General features: G+C 35.8%; 1 protein-coding gene across 2 annotated transcripts in view; it reads right to left on the bottom strand.

Moving 5' to 3' along the window:
• Positions 1 to 29: 29 nt before the first annotated feature.
• The window catches only part of ago2 (argonaute RISC catalytic component 2), a 28513-nt gene continuing 19357 nt past the window's right edge, over positions 30 to 9185 (bottom strand). Inside the window, exons 21-22 of one of the 2 annotated variants that reach the window (XR_013771710.1) lie at positions 1358 to 1443; positions 30 to 160 (exon numbers count right to left, since the gene is read on the bottom strand). The gene's annotated coding sequence lies outside the window, so the exon portion shown is untranslated. Of the gene's footprint in view, positions 161 to 1319; positions 1444 to 9185 lie in introns of those variants that run through there. The other variant, XM_079258453.1, reaches the window with a different exon arrangement.

The following is a 9185-nucleotide window of genomic DNA, read 5'->3' as shown; positions in this document are numbered from 1 at the left end:
AGAATGAAACAATAAGAAAACACGTACCAGGGCCATGCTCTTGACTTAATTTATTGTTGTAGTTCTGTGTCATTTTGTAGTGGTTCTATTTTGTCGGCCCTTCTTCTTCGCCACACAGGATCCATGATCGCCACTGAAGTTCCATAATGAGGCGATGGATCTTGGAGAAATCATTTTCATACATCAATGCCATGCCTGATCAACCAATGTATATGTTTTATTTTCACCTTGATCCCGCTTAATGCTTTAGTGTTATGAAGTAGCTGCCCCAGAACCCCCTCCGTCTGTGTCCTCCACTGGATCAAATGGGATAATCAAGAGTTTTAAAGCCCTTTTATGCAAAACTACTCCAGTGTGCAGAAGAAAATCTATTTTGCAGGTACTTTTACAAAGATCAAACTCTTTAACTTTTCTATGTTTATTTCATAATTTTATTTTATATTCTCATTAAAAAAAAAAGTGTGGTGATTTATAGTGTCTAGCTTTTGGTCACACAATCCTCAGCTTTGCTTTCAATGACCCGTCTTTTTTTTTTTTTAGTTTGAAGTGATTTTTACAGCATCATTGCCTGACATCTTACCATTTGCAAAAGCCAATTTGTTTTATGTTTTGATTTTTGTGAATGTGGCACAAACCTCAATTCTGTCCTTTACGGTTCTTATGTTAAGTGTCGTAGCATGCCAAAGCCCTGAACTGAGCTCCAAATAAAGTTTAAAACCCAAAGTTCACTGAACTGGTTTAAAATAATGTGACTTTGAAGGACACATGCATACAGCAAAGCCAAACTGCCAATTGCGACAGCATTGCTATATATCCTCTGTTTTGTTTTTCTAAAAAAAAAAAAAAAAAAAAAAAAAAAGTAGCTATTTCTGAGGGTATGAAAATGCTAATAAATGACCTTGTATGGATATTCTTTGTTATATGTATGCACCAAAATCCTGAGATAAGTGTGTGCCAGCCCTGCTGAAATGTTCCCACATCCACCCTATGTCTGTTTGTACATTTTTATGAGCAAAGTTCTAATGAATAAAATTTAAAAACTCAATAACTAGTTTCTTAATGTGTGCAGTGTGTTAAAATAGACACCAAACACTTAATATAGAGCTGACTATTAAATCTAAATATGCTTTGGTACAGATAAATGTGATTTTATTGATTGGGGTTCATCATTTAACTTTGAAACAAGTTACCTTCTTTAAATGGAACTTGTTTATTTTCTTTTAAGATATGTAGGTAGATATATAAAGGCATTTGTCTTCAAGGCACATCTGAATTCTTCAAAACATACAAAAAGCTTTATTTCTGATTCAAATGTTGGTGTTAAAAATCTTAAACGTGTGGATCACAAGTTTCATACCTCTCCACAGACATCAGTGGGAGGGAGGGGAGCTGCCACTGATGGTCCTGCAGTCTGGAAAAAGACCTCTTGTGCCGTTTTTTTATCTGGAGAAATAAACCAAAATGTGGAAGTAGTTTTGATTTAATAATGGTCTTTGAGCTTTTTATGTGGTGACCAATCATCTGACATGTTGGGCTAATTTATTCCACTGACACCGCTGCACCGCTGAAGGCACTGCAATGTTTGCATTAGAAAGATATAGATGACGACAGAAGCAACTGTTCTAAATGTATTTCTCTCACTGTGTCAAAGAACACATAGCCAGGATGGGCTATGACCATTAGTCAGCTCATTCATGTTATTCAGGTGCTTTCAAGCTGTGTTTTACAGCCTATTCCTTGCGTCAAATCTCTGAACTGGAGGTAAGCCCTGGTGAATGACACATCGACACTCGTCAAAATTTCAAGCATGTCAACGAAATAAAGTCTGATATGATACAGAACATCACTAAAAAGACTGAATTGTGAATGTTAGAATTAAGTTGAGCTGCTGCAGTGTCAGGGTGCAGTCAGAAAAGAAAGCCACCACTAATGTCACATAATGCAATTCTGGATGCTCCGTCTAATTCTGAGTCTATGACGCTGTGAAGAATAATAATTTGGTTGATGAAAATGGCTTGTCATTTTTCTTCCATGCCAAAGAAACATTCAGCTTCAAGAGTTAATGCATTTCAGTCGTTAGATTACATAGAAATTAGCATAAATGTATTCAAAAAGCTTGACTTTTTGTACATAAAATGATCCTTTGAATTTCCTATTTGAACTGATTACCAATTTAATGATTTTTCAGTGCTTATATATGCCAACAAGTTTGTGGATTTCATAGTAAGGTAAATGTGCCACAAAGGGAACTGAGCAAATTAAATGTTGACTGGTGCCATCAGACGACTTTTTCCTGTTTACTGCCAGCAGCTGCATATCAGCAGATTCATCTGTGTTTCCTGATAAGTAACAGCTGGTTTTAAAAATGCACCTGCAAGTTAAAACTTTATTCAGGTTTAAGTCAAAGGTCACATGCAAAATCTGCCCTCATCTACTAGTTTGTTTTTTTTAATTTTGTTATTGGGATAAAGATGATTTATTGCATTCAGTTTCTCTGCGGTGTGAATAAAATTTTAAAAGGTCCAGTTAATACCCAGGCAACGGATGTCATGTCACAGCAGGTGATTATATTATTAATTTATTTTCTGCTGCCAGCTTCATCTTTGTAGTATTCCTATTTAATGGTCATTTTGGGGTGTTGCTTGTGCCAAACAAATAAATAAAAATCAACTCTTTACACCTTTTAGAGCATTTAATTATCAAGTTAGACATTACTGAATATACCTGTCTAGAATAGTGTGCTCAGTTTCCTGTTAGTTCAAAACACACATAAAAAGGTCAAATGAAAACTTAAAAAAAAAAAAGTTCAAATTCATGAAATCAAAACACAATACATTTTCAATTTTTTTTATTAACGCAACTTACAGTCAAGCCAAAGGTTAAACTACACTAAGTGATACGTATTCACATTATGTCCTAACAGGGTTTACAGCATGTCTTGTGTTCTGTAAGCATAATTGTTACCAAAAAGAATAAGGACATGTAAAGTAGAAATTAAAAGCTTACAACATTACAACAAGAAGGAGCTTAGCAGTGGATGTGAACAAATTAATTCAGCATTGTGAACATCCTCACTGGAACAGGAATGACAACAAATTCAGATTTGGCATGATGTGGTTTAAATAAGGGAGAAAAGATAAAGAGAGAGGATTTTTATTTTATATATAAAACTCAAAACTGAGCTCAAAATGACACACATGAAGGGAGGTTTGAGGTCACGCAGCTTTGCACAGCTGCATTTGCCAAGAAACTTTGGTCACTACCTCTCATAGCTTACAATGGAAAAGCACAGAACATGAAGATGTCATGGGGGAAGAACTAAGAGTACAGGGGTGGTAAGCAAAAACAAAAAGGGGAAATTTATTTTCAATCTTTTAAGCGCCTACAGATGATTGTCTGTCTTGCTTGGATGAAAAAGAAAAGCTTTTGGGTCAACTACAACTCCAGGACAGACTCTACATTCATAGGAGGTAGATAAGATGGCAATGACAAGACACGACACATTTAAAACAATGCTTATCTGTAGGGAGAGGAACTTTCTGTCAAGTTTGTCATATTCTACTGCATAATTTCTACAACTTTTAAGGCCAAATAAAAACCTTACTTGTAACTAAGGCTATATTAAGACAAAGGTGCGAGTGGGAAGGGTTTGGGACAAGGACGCAGTAAACAGATACAGCCCTTTCATGGCAATACCTGAGTCTTTTTTTCTTCTTTTTTTTTTTTTAAATTTTGGCTCTACATGCGCGCACACGCACGCGCACACGCACACACACAGGGAAGAGAATTTTTAAAAAATGTAGAAATATGTGGGATAAGATTTACTTATTAATTGCATATTTTAGACATCATTTGGCCACAAACTGTAACATGTTATTGGATGAACTGTGGCATGTGCTCAGCCTGTCGTGACATTCAAACCTCCCGAGGGGAAACATTATGGTACTGGACAATATGAAGTACACTAAAGAGGAAAAAAAATCCAAAAAAAAAAAATCAATGCAGCATATATCAGGCTTATGAGGTACTTCATGAATATATATATATGTGTATGTATGTATATATTTATAGATATATCAACCTTTTAAGAAAAGCTTTTCAAAGTCATATTATTCCTTATAATTCCTATTGATAGCATAAAATACCTCGTCAGTTATTATTTTTTTTTATTTTTTTTTAACGTTCTGCCCAACCTCACATGGGCAAATTACCTTTTCTTTTTCGTGACTGCTTTCAAAGTGCAAAACACAAATACTGATCGTTCTTTGCAGCATCTACACTCAAGGTTGCATGATAATTAAAAACAGATTTTTTTTTTCTTTTAATGCAGCACGGCAGACTTGGTCTAACCTTTGTGTTGGAAAAAAAAAAAAAAAAAACAGACTCACAAACCCAATGCCTGGGCAGATTTATAGGAGAAATCCGACAAAAAGGCACATAAAATAACTACGTTTATGCAGGATGTTTTCACTTTAGGCTAAATATGTAGTTAATTGACCCACAACCTCAAAGTATGTACCTTTCGTCGAATGATCTGATACGGTCTGAAGTCTATATTCCCTTTGTTAGATGTCATCTTATAGCCTTACAAAATGGTGCCAAGTGGAGCTACTTGCCAGAAAAGCAGAAGAGAACTGAGTACTTGTTTTTTTTTTTTTATTATTGAAGTTCTGGGTTAATACACAGAAAAATACACCTGGTTGTGTAGCATGGCTGTGTAAAACGAAAGCTTTCTGGCCAAACTAAAAAGATTAAAAGCTGCTTCTAAACAAAATAAATAAAACAAATCAGACCTCAAAGCATTTTCTCCTGTCAGCTAAGGATCTATCACTGGCTTGATAGCGGACCATTATGCCACAGAAGCCCAGTGTACCAAAATACCCACAGCTCACACAAACCAACATGATTTGCTCTACATCCATCTTATACTAATCCTTTGCTGCCATGACAAACATACCACATGATCCCCAAGTGAATTACAATTATGATGGCACATGTAAAAAGATCCAGTCATTACTATGCTTAAAAATCACAAGAATATATCCAAGATTGCGCAGGTTTTATTTTTTCCTGTCTTTTGAAAAAATTATTTCACATGCAACAATGACTTCAGATTAGAAAACTTTGGTCCCCTACAACTGTAACCAACTAGCAACCAACTAAACATACAAGATTTGTTGGTTTTTACCCTCAAAGTTCACAAAACAAAATGGTGATATTGGTTTGGTCACTACAATATATTTGTTTACCATTCTTGTAAATTAGGGAGAATATTTGCAAGCACCTGCCGCTGCTCTGAGGTAGTATTTTCCAAGTTGGTAAAGAAAAACCCATGTCAAGTTCTCAAGACTAAAAATGCTTTGAAAAGATACATAAAAAAAAAAAATAAAAAAAAAGAAATACCCCCGTTGGCTTTGCATGATTAGATCAGCTCGATGGCATTGGTTTGTAGCTCTGTAACAGTTGTGATTCAGTGCATCCCAAACACTGACCACAAATTTCCACTGGGTGCACTGTGTTCTAGCTCTGATCTTCACTCACGGCTCTGACCTGCTGTTTTTAAAGAGCTGCATGCATCTCTGACTAGTAGAAATTGTCTGCACAAACAGAATGAACCGAGAAATTACAAACCACCACATGGGAAGCAACTACATTCTGTGTGGAACTTTCACTTATTAGTGGCTCCACATGTAAACTAAAGGATTCTCATTATGTCTTTTTGGGGATCATGTATGTCTAAAATATATTAGCAATTATTAGTCGTTTGGATATTAAGGTCTAAAACTACAAGGTGGGCCGATTGTAAACCCATCCTGCTGGCATTTCTGAAACTGTAGTTAAACAGGTAGCTAAAATATGCTCTACTTCTTAGAAATGGCCCAAAGAAAGCAAAACAAAATGCAGCTGCATCCAGCTCGGTAAGGGGTAACAGGTCTTTTTTTAAGGTAAGTCAGTATCCCATTTCAGTTTGTCCTCCGTAACTGCGACTTATGGCAAAACATATCAGTGTTGGAGATTTCAACTGCCGAGTCCGTCAACACAACACAGCCGTCTTGTGGCCAGAGACTGACACTTCAGAAAGTTTGGATAAAAGTAGGAACGTCCGATAAAGCCAGTAAAGAACTCAGCAAATCAAATAGTTTATACATCTGTAAAACTAGCAAGGTAACAATTTAACTTACGTGTAAGAAATCTAAGCATTGAAACAAAAAAAAAAAAAAAAAAAAAAAAAACATTCTCTCACGTGGCACCGTTACTGCACTAAAAGCCTAACTCAGGAGGACTTTACAGGACAACTTTGCAAGGGCGGGAAATGAATATTAGACTGAGGGAAGAAGCACAAGCCAAACATCTAACAGCAAACAACATCACACATCTAAGAAACCCTCATACTCATGTGTGTATAATTGCAATACACACACACACAGTTGCTGTTAAATTACCTAACATGCATGAGCTGAAAAGATGACTGTTCTTTGCACCAATGTAAAACGTTCACCTCTTAAGCAAGAGTTGATTGATGAAAAGACCTGCAAACTCAACTGTGGTGTCTGCAGAATTAATGAATTATCTAATATAAAATTAAAAAAAAACAAAACAAATGGCAAAAAACACCACCGCAAAAGATGTACACAAGACGCAAAGCTGGGTGTAAATGTACTAGAAAGCTAGCTTTTACTATCTAAACAAACCACGCAGACTTATTACATTCATCAATATGTGAAGCTGGAGAGGCTCTACCCTACAAAAGATTTTTTTTTTTGAGTAAAAACAATAGTTTCTCTACAAGAGATTGATAAGCAGTTGAGAGAAGAAATATGGTTAAACACAGGATAATGGATCAGAATAAATCCATGTATTAGGTTTTGCTGAATTTTATTCTTTTTTTTTTTAATTCTCCCAGATCATTTAAAACAAAACTTTTAAAAGATGGGGAGAAATAAAAATAGGCTCGTTTACAATTCAAGGTGTTTTATCTCAGCTTCTTTAATTTTTACAGACCACAAAAGAAAAGCCTGTAATTTTTTTTTAACAATGACTGGCTTTGTCCAGATTGTGGACACTGCAAACTGAAGAGAAATGTGTGTAAAGTCTATAAAGTTACCATTTCAGGCGTTCTAAATGGATTAATCAGCAAATTGTGCATAAATTTACCTGCAAAGTGGTGCCACATTTGTCCATACTAGGAGAGTCTGTTGCTTTCATAAACATTCTTCAATTGAGCTTCTATTAAATAAAAATTTAGTGAAAACAAAAAACCTCCCCTCAACTTTGATATGCGTTATGTTTGTGGGGTTGTTTGACATGAAGAAGCCTTATCTGCAGTGGGAATTTATTTGCACATTGCAGTTTTTGATGAGAACCATATAAAAACTTCCAGTACAGTCCATCCTCTCATCACTTTGGCATCCAACAAGAATGGACCTCAATAGCCTCACTATCCAAAGCTTATCAGCTCCTTTCAACACTTGTCAGTTTTGCATAAAAACACTTTCATAGTCAGCATCATTTTACAAAGGCAACACACCCACTTCACTAAAAATATCACTCTTTCAGTAACATTTTAAAGGCATTAGGTTATTTCTGTAATATGACATATTGACTGCTGGCTAGATGGAATTCTACCATGTATCTCTCAATGGCGAGTGCACACAATGAGCCCTGTTGCATCTTTTAAGAGCCATCAATGCCAACCCCCCCCTAACCAACATAAAAGTAAATAATCAGCAATGGCAGCAAATCTGTCCTCTTGATAAATATCCTTAATGCATGAATAGCTATAAAGTCCATTCTTGTTTATTTAGTGCAAAAAAAACTAACATTTTCAAAAATCAGTTTCATGTCCTGGAAAAACAATGCCATTCTGATCTGGTATCATAAGGTGCTGGTGTAGGTAATGTAAAACATAAAGCAGCAACAACAAATGCAAACCCATCTTCTCCAAAATACTTCCTAGAGTTGTCTAAACCAGGTAAGATTTTCAATGCATGAGATGTTGCAAGGAAGAAGTTAGACTTTGTCACATCCAGGTTCTACACTTCACAGTGGGTATCTACTATCTAATACTCAAGCAAAGCTTTGAGATGGTCTGAACGCTGGAGATTCAAAGTGGAGATTAATGTTGGAAAATGACAAAGCCCTGCATTCATACAGGGAAAATGCCATTCACATTTCCACTTTTTCTCAATTACAACCCTGTTTTTTCAGCTTTGAGTTAAATCAAGCTTAACATGGCATTTTCTATTGAGTTTCCTTCAAACTTTGAAGCACCTTTGATAATCTGACAGCACCACTGGGACGTTTATTTTGTCCTGGCCAAAAGGGCTTTGCATTTGTTGTTTACTGCTAAAGTGGAAAACCAAGGTGTCAAAAAAGTGTCATTTTAGTGGTGCATAGAATTAAAGGACAAAAAGCAGGGAAAGCTACGTGTAGGTATAAACACAGTTCAGGAATTTGGTCGTACAGCTCAACGCGCAAAATTTTACACAGAAAAAAACAAAACAAAACATTGTCTCCAAGTAAAACAAGAAAATGAAAGAAATATGCAATAACTCGAAACATGCACACACTAAGCCTTTAAAAGCTTTACTGTCAATGCGACTCAAAAAATGCCAATTAGATAGATAGCAGGGGTAATTATACAGAAATGGCCTGCAGTGTGATGTTACCTTTACACAGGTAACAAGAGGTAGAACACACAGCCGTTTCCGTGCAATTACACCAGTGTCACACAATATGGCCGAGTCTCCTGTTTCAACTGAGAAAAACATCTGGAGAAGTCATACCAATATTCTGCTATCAAAAGTGCATCCAAATTTACATGTTGTGAGACCAGCACCGATAGGAACAATATTGACATCATAACAGTAAATATCAAGTACATGATTTTCAGAATGCCCCACAAACACAGTCAGTCGGATCTCTTTACAGGTAATGAGTTAAAAAGGGAAACATTGAGGTCTTCAAATGGAGAGAAATGACCCTCAAAATGATGAAGCATCTTTCAAAAACTATTTAAAAATAAAAAGCCTTGTGGGCAAGTCCAGTGAGAATTTAAGGTGGTTTACAGTGAAAACTTAGCACCTAGAATTAAAACGTCCTTTTGTGCTTTTCTCTCTTTTGAATGTTAATCATGTAAAAGTTTGTAATCTTGTTTGGCTAGGAAAGATTATGAGTTACAAAAG

Source organism: Telmatherina bonti, assembly GCF_933228915.1.
Source record: "Telmatherina bonti genome assembly, chromosome: 19".
Taxonomy (NCBI): domain Eukaryota; kingdom Metazoa; phylum Chordata; class Actinopteri; order Atheriniformes; family Telmatherinidae; genus Telmatherina; species Telmatherina bonti.
This window is presented reverse-complemented; position numbering and strand designations above follow the sequence as displayed.